General features: G+C 47.1%; 1 protein-coding gene across 4 annotated transcripts in view; it reads right to left on the bottom strand.

The window, feature by feature from the left end:
- GNG12 (G protein subunit gamma 12) overlaps window positions 1-9,303 on the bottom strand; it is a 122,882-nt gene extending 113,579 nt beyond the window's left edge. The window contains exon 1 of one of the 4 annotated variants that reach the window (XM_067726523.1): window positions 8,770-9,303. The gene's annotated coding sequence lies outside the window, so the exon portion shown is untranslated. Of the gene's footprint in view, window positions 1-8,071; window positions 8,369-8,769 lie in introns of those variants that run through there. The other 3 variants (XM_067726522.1, XM_067726521.1, XM_067726524.1) reach the window with 3 other exon arrangements.
- Between the last annotated feature and the right edge of the window lie 1,321 nt (window positions 9,304-10,624).

Below are 10,624 nucleotides of genomic sequence, written 5' to 3' on the forward strand. Positions count from 1 at the left end.
CCCCTTGACATTTATTACAGCAGGAGAAGTCAGAGAACTGGAGGTGAATGGGAGGCAAAGGCAGAAACATGAGGATTCCCTCCCAGGCAGCATGCCAGGCACATTTACTTGCTTTCTGGATTTGGACAGTAATGGCTGAAGCATGCTGCTCATCAAATATTTATGTCAAAAAAGAGGGCAAAGCATGTGCCGGAATATTCTGCTTAATTCAACAGAGAGATATTCCTGAAAAGTTGAGAATCCTGGAATTTTGTAAAATCAAATCATATCATAAATGCAACAGGTAAGTTTGCTCTCTCAAGAAATTCTGTGAGGGACTTCCCTGGTGGCGCAGTAGTTAAGAATCCGCCTGCCAAGGCAGGGGACGTGGGCTCGATCCCAGGTCCAGGAAGATCCCACATGCCATGGAGCAACTAAGCCCATGTGCCACAGCTACTGAGCCTGTGCTCTAGAGCCCGCGAGCCACAACTACTGAGCCCACGTGCTGCAACTACTGAAGCCCATGTGCCTAGAGCCCGTGCTCCACAACGAGAAGCCCGCGCACCGCAATGAAGAGTAGTCCCTGCTCGCCACAACTAGAGAAAGCCCGCACGCAGCAGCAAAAACCCAACGCAGCCAAAATAAAGAACGAAAGAAGTTCTGTGGGAAATCCTTATTAGGAATTGTTATCTCCTGCTAGTCCTGTTTTGGGAATCTGAGTTTGCCTGAAGAAAGCTGCATTTAACCAGCCTAAATGGGAAAGGCGTTCACGTTTCTGCACCTTTGGGCATTTTTCACAAGGTGTGGCCTCTACATAAAACAGCAGAAGGCCAAGGTCCTAAGTGCAAGCCAGCACCTCTATGCACAGAACCACTGTCTTAGCAGTTTGACCCACTAAACATGGCTGATCCTACCTGCTGTGCGGATTGCCCCTCAGGAGGGGAGCCAAGAGGAGGTTAACTCTGAGAGTCTGCTTTCTAAAGGATCAACCTGAAACAGAGGCATGCAAGCAGCAGCTGGCACTGCAAGGGACACAGACAAACCCCCTTCCTCAGCTGTCAGTGGCTTTAGCAACAAGGCTCCCCATTTCTTACCCTAAACTAGAAAAGTCTTTCTACACAAGAAGCAGCCACTCATAGGTAAATTCCAAAGGCTCCTGCAGCCAGTGTCCTTTGCATCCTGTCCCCAAGAGGAGGGCCCACAGCTGGTCAATAAACACCATGGATCCCTTTGTCCATTCCCAGGAGGCACCACTGCAGAAGCCCCGCAGGTACCAGGCAATGCTGAGCACGTTTGTTGGTGCTGGACTCAGAGTAAACAACGCCAACGACCCCTCAAGTGCTGGGCTTTACCCGCCCCTTAGGAAATGATGAACTAAAGAGGAAGAAGCCTGTCACAGGGAACACGCACCACTGAATGTGCCTTTCCTAGTAGATACCATCACTTTTACTTTTGATTAAAAAGAACACTGGCTCATCCACTTCACTGGCACACACTACAGAGAATGTGGTTTTATTCCTTCATTCCACTGGCGTTTATTAAGTACCTACTACGTGCCAGACTCAGCCAGCTCATGTCATTTTGCGGGTTATTGTGGCTGCTTATTAATCTGTGCTGCCAGATTGTGCCTTTGTGTGACTTAGGAAAAGGCCACCCCTCCAAGTGCACCAGCCTTGCAGGCTTGACGGAGTCAGAATGAAGTGCCCCCTCCTCCTGGCAGAGGCAGTTCTAGCCCAGGACACATAGTTTTTGGAGAGATCTGAGCCCCACTTAACTTCCTTGGCCAGCTAGTCTTGTGCAGTGAACAATCTGTACAAGAGTTCAAAGCAGCCCTGTCAAGAAGTCACAATCCAACTCTTCTGCTTCTTGGCCAGACATTCAACCTTCCCCTGACAACTTGTCTGAGCAGCCAATCATGACCTTACACGCCCACATGAAGCCTCATGGTCTAATGTGCAGGTCACGGTCTAACATTGCAAAAGGTCTGGGTAGTTCAGGTACAGGACAGGCACCAAGTCTGCTGGCTTCAACACTTTTCCAATTTGCCTGAGGTTCTGGTTGAATAAACCTGGTGTGATGGTTTCATATCAATAAAGTCCTCACTACGCCTCGATAAAGTCCAAGCAGCTTTTGGATCCTGATCCCTCTTTCCGTCCTTAGATTTGTTTAGCTCACACCGAGAGCTAAACTGCCATCATTCGTCTCTGAAAAGCAGGCAAACTTTGAGGTCACTGCAAGCTTGGGAATCTTAGTCAAAGGGCTCCAGTGCAGGGGGGCTAAAGGTTTCATGTCCAGTGCTCAGGGACATCTTGGCTGGTAGCATCTGTAGCTAAGTAGAAGCCTGATTATTCTACATGGGTGAAGTTAAGATTCTACCCCCACGGGCTCATGTGGGTTTGCACACGGCCATTGGGGATGAAGGCAATGCTCTCTACGTGGCACGCAAGCGCGGCGATGACCACTGATTCAGAGCCCACCCGGGGAGCATTTGTGATGACAGCAACCCAAGTTAAATCAGAACTTATGCTCCTCTTCTCAGTCAACCACGGGGATACTATGTCAGTTACGTGACACTGACTGCAAGAGGAATGGTAGTCTATTCTGTAAGAAAGCAAATGGAATATAAGGCCTCCCGACCCTCTGGCCCCAAAGTCACGTGCTTACAATCAATGAATGTGAAAAATTACAAAAGACTCTTAGCAACTGATTCACTAAAGCAGACCTAAAAGAAAATCTTCTTTCAGCTACTAATTCTCCAGCAGAGGTGAAAATATCAGAAGTCTTTTAACAGTCTACAACACCCTGGTTTTTATTATACAGTAATCCTCCAAAATACAGACCCATTAAGAGAAGACAAAAACCCCCCTTGTCAGGGGATGGCAACCAGACATGGTTTAATTTAATTTTTAATTAAATTAAAAAATTTTAAATTTTTTAAATTTTGCAAAAAAATTTCACTTTTACGACACCCAATAAAGCCTGACGCAATAAACCAGACATTTAAGTGACTCTAGAAATGATTTTCAAGAGACTGGGCACTAAATGGAATAATCCACCTAGAAGTAATCTTCAGTCAAATCACCTCCACCCTCTGCCCTGGGTCCAAAGCACCGGCCTAACCGCTCTTCCCTTTATTCCTGAGAGAGAAGCGGGGAGACAGGACCTGTCGGTGGGAGCTGGCTCTAGAGCAGGACTCAGCTGGTGGCCCCATCTCCGCTCAAGGCCCTCTTGGGGAATCCAGGCATGGGAGAGACTGACTCTACAGATCCCTTCAGGCCTGCTGGGTCTCTGAGGCAATTCTGGAAGCTTCGATTTGACTTCTATGGCTGCAGAGGGCAAGAAGCCCAATGAGCCCAATGGCAAGGCACTGGTAATACTCCTCAGGCCGGCCATCTCACCCCCAAGAGGAGCCCTCTCCTCCTGTTTCTGTTGGTTTGAGTTACAGCTTCTAAACGAAACTTCCTCCATAAGGAAGCACCTTTAGCTGGAAGCACCTCCACTGCAGCTCCCTGGCAGAGCTCTTAGTGCCCAGTATATGGAGTCAGAACAACTCTGGGTCACATCCTCATCTTGCCGCTTAGGGAGCCTCAGCTTTCTCACCTGGGCTGCTGTGAGGACTGGTCAAGATCATAAATGTAAAGGGGTTAGACTGGGGCCTAGGATGTAGAACAGCTCCATAAATGGAGTCACACGACTGTGCTGAAGGTATATTTTTTTACCTATTGAACTCTCCCATTAAACTAATGGCAGGTATGTCTTCTTTGTGACTGTCTTAGAGGCCTCTGACACGCGGCAGGTGCTGTATACACACAGCTCCTCGATGCAGGGCTGGGACATGAGGGATCTGGGAAGTGACAGTTTCCATAAAGTCAAGGTTGGTGAACTGCGTCTGCAGGCAAACCCAAATTTCAAACATCTCTTAATTAGATAAACCTGCAAACTTCCAAAAGGGCCTCTCTTTTACTGCTAAATAGTTCTCACATGTAACTCAAAGACCTTCGATTGCTATGCAAGCTGGTGTTTTTTCTAAAACAAAACCAAAATCCTGCTATTTGAAGCTAACAAAACCAGGTTTTATTGAGTAATTGTTACACCAATGGATTATCTTTTATTTTCTATACATGCTCATTGGCGAAAATATGGGGAGAAGCGCCACAATCCCACGATCCATTTGTCTGTACTTTCTTTTCTATGCATAATTTTTTTTTTTTTTTTTTTTTGCGGTACGCAGGCCTCTCACTGTTGTGGCCTCTCCCGTTGCGGAGCACAGGCTCCAGACGCACAGGCTCAGCGGCCATGGCTCACGGGCCCAGCCGCTCCGCAGTATGTGGGATCTTCCCGGACAGGGGCACGAACCCGTGTCCCCTGCATCGGCAGGCGGACTCTCAACCACTGCGCCACCAGGGAAGCCCATAAATTTTTTTTTTATTAGTTGTAAGTGTAATAATGCACTGTAACTGGGCACACCACCCTTCCCCTACTTAACCTAACCTAGGGTGGACTTCATGGATTATCGATTTTTTTTTCAAGTTTCTAATAAGAAAGGAAAATGGGACTGAGATCTAGGAGAATTAATTTGTTGAACAAATGAACACTGCACTCCATTTCATATTTAAAAGACACAATGAGAATTGCCTGATTGTATTCTCTTACTTCTTAAGCACTGCTTGACAGGACTATATAAATTACTGAGCCTTTTTAGATTTGGGGGAAACATTAAAATTTCATATAGTTGTTTTCCTGTTAGAAAAGTAATGTATGCTCATAACATTTAGAAAATTTCAGTAAGTAACAATTTAATGTTAATATTTGTTGAGCATAGACTATGTGTCAGGCACTGTTCTAAATGCTTTAGAGAGATTAACTCGTTTATCCCTCCCAACACCTCACTGAAGCACAGAGGTATTAAGTAACTTGCCCACACGCTACACACCTAGAAGCATGAGCCTGGAATCCATCACTATGCTATGATGTTCTAAGAGAGAAAAGAATCAATAATTTATTCAATCGAGTCCTCCGCTGCTTCAGAGTATAATGTCATAGGCAAGAAATGATTCATAATAATACTGTACACTTTACAGTTATTTAAAAATATTATAAGCATGATCTGAGTCCCTGTGGAACAATTAGTAAATGAGAAGTCATCTGTGGCACAAGCCACGATTCCAACTGGCCCAATTCTATGCACCTGACATGCATTAAGAAAACAACAGACACTTAAAAGGGTTTGTTTTCAAGATGGAAGCATTTTTTAAATTTTGCAAATGAGTCAATGACATGATGAGTAGATTCCCTGAATTAATGGAACACCCAGTCTCACAAAAGTTTACCATCAGTCACAACGCTTTTACAATACGTTTATGAAATGCCGCTAGTCCTTTCTTAAACACTTTTTTAAAAAATATTTATTTATTTATTTTTTTTTTGGTCTCCGTTGCTGCATGCGGGCTTTCTCTAGTTGCGGCGAGCGGGGGCTACTCTTCGTTGCCGTGCACGGGCTTCTCATTGAGGTGGCTTCCCCTGTTGAGGAGCACAGGCTCCAGGCAGCGGGCTTCAGTAGTTGTGGCGTGGGCTCTAGAGCGCAGGCTCAGTAGTTGTGGCACACGGACTTAGTTGCTCCACGGCATGTGGGATCTTTCTGGACCAGGGCTCGAACCCGTGTCTCCTGCATTGGCAGGTGGATTCTTAACCACTGCACCACCAGGTAAGTCCCCCTAAACACTTCTTGAGGCTTATCTGTTAGCACTGGACATCAGTACGTGAAAAATAACTGTATACTCCAGGTCACATTTTTTTCATACTTTAATTAAAAATCATACTAGGTAAAAGACAAATATTTCTGTTTCTGTTTAACGTCCTACCCAGGGCTAATAAGCATGACTATTTTAAATATAAATTCTCTTCAAAGTTAAAATATGAGTAATGAAATGATTGTCTGGCTCTAAAAATATTATACGACTGTAACTTCACACTAAAAATGCATTAAAACTGTTACTCCAGTAATCATAATTATTCATACCACTGTGGTAGAAACATGACACACATATGTAAACAACTATTTTAGATATTTTAGACAGATAGATGGATAGACATCTTGCTCTGTATATCTATAAAACCAGGTAACTTCTTTGGAATTTAATTGCTCTAGCATTCCAGAAGCTTTATCTACCTACCTATCTACCTACCTACCAATCTATCTACCTACCTATCTATCCATAAAATCAGGTACCTTCTTTACCTGATTTATTTGCTCTATCCAGTGTTTCCAGAAGGTTCAAACTGCCATCTTTTAATGTATCCAATAGCCGGCTGCTGGTCAGTAGATAAAATATCTAATAATTCTGAACATTATCTGTGTATTAGGTGCAAAATGTTTTCCAAATACTGTTTCATATACTTTCATAAAAACCGTCAAGACAGAGACCACTATCATCCTCATTTTACAAATCAGACTGAAAACGGTTAAATAACTAATATTCCCATCCACATCTGTCACCCCAAAACCATACCTCAAACCACTGTTAGGCTGCTTCTCTTCCAAATCAGACTCCAGAAAAATTTGACTTCCACAACTTGCCTCCCTAAATTAAGCTTAAGCTGACATATAAAACTTAAAAAAAAACACCCAATAAAAATCCAACACAATAAATGACATAATTCCAAATCTGAAATTTTCTTCTCTCAGAAAGAGGTAAACAAAACTAATCTGATATTAGCTAGCCAGTTCTTCAAGTGTTTCGACTACGCAGATTTTGCTGTCACAACATGACGACCACCCACGTCCTTCAACAAGTGACAACGTAAGCCCAACACCGCAAATCTCATTAGAGAGCTTTCAAATGAGACTGGAGCTTGTGACATTGAAAATTTTTAGAGTATTAATCTGTCCGGTTTCTTGTGAAACACAGATCCACATTTTTATGTATTTCTACACAAAGCTAAATGCTGTCCAGATTCAACACCTTCCTGAATTACCTGGGTTAAAAACAGTAAAAATACAACTGCATTTTTTTTTATAAGGCCTAAAGACGCAGCCCTTAGATTCTTCAGCATTTTTTGGACTTAAACCAGGGTTTTATGGTGTTAGTTTACCGTTAGAGAAGGCAAAGAGACTGAACGGTTGATCCCAAAGTCCTTTTATCACTTAAGTCTCTGTAAAACGTTTGATTACTTTAAAAAATTATGTGTGAATCATATGTTTGTTTATTGAAAACAGGTCTTGCTGACACATATACTTTTTTTTTTTTTAAAGAATCAAAACAGCTCCTTACTTGAATGTGACTGTTTTGGCAACAGTTAAACGCAACCCCGTCATTCTAGCGCTGCTGGCCTTCCTGGTTCTCCTAGGTGAGGGCCGCCATCCTGCGATAATTTACACGCAGGGCTGCGAAGCACCAGCAATGGTGCAGTGTGGTGACTAGCACTTTCAAAACAAAGCCAAACTCGGCTTTTAAAGTAGAGAACACACAGACACAGTCCCTACCTCTGACAAGGTCCAAAAGATTCCTTATAGACAGTCTATTCAGACGAAGCTACAACAGCCCCAGGAAATATAAAGTGTCCACAAAGACAGTAGCGGGGCGGGGGAGGAAACAACTGATGGGAAGGAAGCTAATCATGTGAAGTTTGCCCAACTCCACAAGGTCTAATACATTCCGGTTTGTTTCCACTCAAAGCAGCCATTAAACGTGCCCTGACACGTGGGCGCGGGGGACCTCCCTTCTCGCCGGTTTTTGGCCATTTCCTTCTCTGTGCACTTGTTTGTATACAACCTCGCCCGGACAGGGGTGACCACAAGATGACAGGCCTCGGCAGTTCCTTCACTCAGATTTCTAGTTGCCCAAAGTTTCACTCCACGGCGGGGTTTTAACGAGAATCACGGGGTCCTTTTCGAAAGTTATGAATGGTTTAAGTCAAGTTTACAAGACACAAACGGAAGGCGAGGGACAAGTGAGTGTCGGACGACTTCAGTGACAGCGTTTTAGAATTAGCTTTAATTGATATGCCCTAGTTAAAATTAAAAAAAAAAAAGTCACTCTGATCCACGCAATAAGTGTCAGGGCAGTACTTTTTAAAATCACGCAAGACTCACGTCTGAGTCTTGACCGCCTCATACCATCCGCAAATACAGTCTCCAGGCCACTCACTGCTCGGGGGTCCCTCGCGGGATGTGTGATCTGAGTCGTCGCTGTGACCCGCTATTTCCCCGCCAGACCCTCAGCGCCGAGCGGGTTCCAGGTCTGCGCACACGCCGCCTAGTCCCCAGAAAGAACGGAAGAAAGTAGGGAAGAGGGGCGTGGCGCCCCGGTCTCCCCCAGTTGTCCGCCCTCCTCCCGAACCTGGCACCACCGCAAGCACGAGCGGGGAACGCCGGAGCCTTCCAGCCCCAACCCGGTGCGGAGCGCACGGCCGCGGGCAGACCAGGAAGCAAGCGAGCGAGCTGGGAGACCTCTCCTCCCACTCCCGCCCTCGTCCCGGGGGCCGCGCCCCCAGCCCTGGCCCCGCAGGGCCCCTGGCTTCCTGCGCCCTCCGACCGCCGCCCGTCGAGGGCGAGAGCGCCGTCTGTCTCCGGGTCTCGGCGTCCCTTGCCCTCCCTCCCCCATCCCGGTCTCCGGCGCCCAGTGCCCCGACCAGTCCCCGCCCTCCGGGACACTCTTTCCTCCTTCCTTCCTTCCTCCGTTCCCTCCCTCCATCTCGCTTCCCAGCACCGGGAACTCGGAGGCGGCTCCCGAACTGGCCAGCCGACGCCCCGCGCTGCGCCCCTGTCCCCTCGGGGACCGGACCCGCCACCTGCGCCCGCCGCTCGGTGTTCACTCGCCTGCCGGTGCGCTGCCCCTGCCGTCACCGCCGCTGCCGGGGACTCTGTCTCTAAGGGCTCCTGGAGACGACTCCGACCTCTCCTCCTGCTGCTCCTCCGGGCGGGCGCCGGCTCCGCCTCGCTCGGGTAGGCGGGGCGGACAGCCCGACGGGCGGGGCGGCGGCAGCCTCGGACTCCTTCCTCCAGGCCCGGCCCTCCTCCCTCCTGCCCAGACGCCCTGGCTGTTCCCTGGTTCGGCCGCCGAACCCGCGTCAGGTCTGGGCCGGCAGAGGGGAAGAGTTGGGAAAGTTGAAGTCTTGCAAACGGCTGGCTGCCTTGGACACCCCCAGTTTCCCTTCCCCGACTTCCCCGTAGCCTTGAAGTTCAAGGATTCTCGGGCCGCCCCACTTCACAGCCCTCCACCGGGTCGCTCTGACTCCTGAGAAGTTTCCTTCGCGTGCGAACGCTCGAACGCTCGGCAACTCTTAAGCCAGCCGTCCCTTAGGCCGCCAATACGCACGCCGCCAACCCCCTACACAAAAGTTAGGCTCTGCTCCAGGAATTTCTTAAGAAAACAGTCACAGTAAAATTTAAAGGGCCCTGGGGCCACAGAGAGATTTTGCTTTCCAGAAAATGGAGCTATAACTGCGGATTGTTGAATTTTTAGTACATCCACTCATCATGTGCATCCCCTCCATCTCTCGCCGTGAGATTTGTGTTTCCGAACGCCCAGTACCTAGTAGAGTTCTGCTTAATGAATGGATTCAGGGTGGGGTAGTTTGAAAAGCCACTTCTGTTTCCACAGACTTCTGACTATTCGTATATAGAGCCATTCAACGAACACTCATTGAGCACCTGCTGTGTGCCAAGCATTGCAATAATGGTGATTGGAGAGACACAAAGATGAATCAGACGGGGGACTCACCCTCAAAAAGTCCAGCAAGAGTCAAAAAGTTGGATGTGCAGAAATCTTACCACTCAGTGGACTTCTTGCAGGTTCCTAGGTATCTGCTTTCTTGTTTGACAGGGTGGAGATAAAAGAGAAGAGAAGGCCAAAGCAGCTCACTTAAAACCAGTGTGGGCAGAGTCCAGACTTGAAATGGAGTCTTAAAGCGTTGGTGAAGGATGCCTGTGAGTTGAGTTTCACCAACTGAGGAGAAGTGAGGTCTAGGGAAGCCAGGAGCCAAGGATTGCAGTGAGGACATTATCTTCACTCTTTCTTCCCTCCTGACCCCTGCTCAAGTATCATTCTCGGTGAAATCTTTTGACCAGGCTGTAGAAGGGGTACGGCGGGTATAGGAAGTCTGTGGTTGGATGCTTTGCCCCAGGACTGTGATTCTTGCAACCTGTGGATGGCGGTAGCTGTTGGTGTGCAAGCCACAGGCTGCCAGGGGAGCTCCTTATTCCCCGCTTGGTACAGTGGCAGGAAATGCTTGACTGATTCACAGACACTGACAGTTCCAGGAATACACTCTAAACAGAGCAGCCTGATGCCAGCTGGGACTGAGACCATCATACACTGGAGTTTGTATCTTTTGGCCACAGACTACAGAATCGACTCCTATAGCCCTACCACTGATTTGCACTTCTGGAGCCCTTTATCGTCTAGTAAATGCTTTCATGTATGTAATTCTCATCTGGAAACTGAGGCACCAAGAATTGAAGGGGTTTATTGAAGCTTTTCTAATTTAGTGCTATTCATAGTGTGGTCCACGGAACAATGACCATCTGGGAACTGTTACCCATATGTAATGGGATAAGCACAGAAATTGAAGGTGAGCATGTAAAAACTTTTATAGCAATTTGAGTAATTTTCTGCCTGTTGAAAGATGGCCTTGTATTCTGTAT

This window comes from Pseudorca crassidens, chromosome 2, assembly GCF_039906515.1.
Source record: "Pseudorca crassidens isolate mPseCra1 chromosome 2, mPseCra1.hap1, whole genome shotgun sequence".
Taxonomy (NCBI): domain Eukaryota; kingdom Metazoa; phylum Chordata; class Mammalia; order Artiodactyla; family Delphinidae; genus Pseudorca; species Pseudorca crassidens.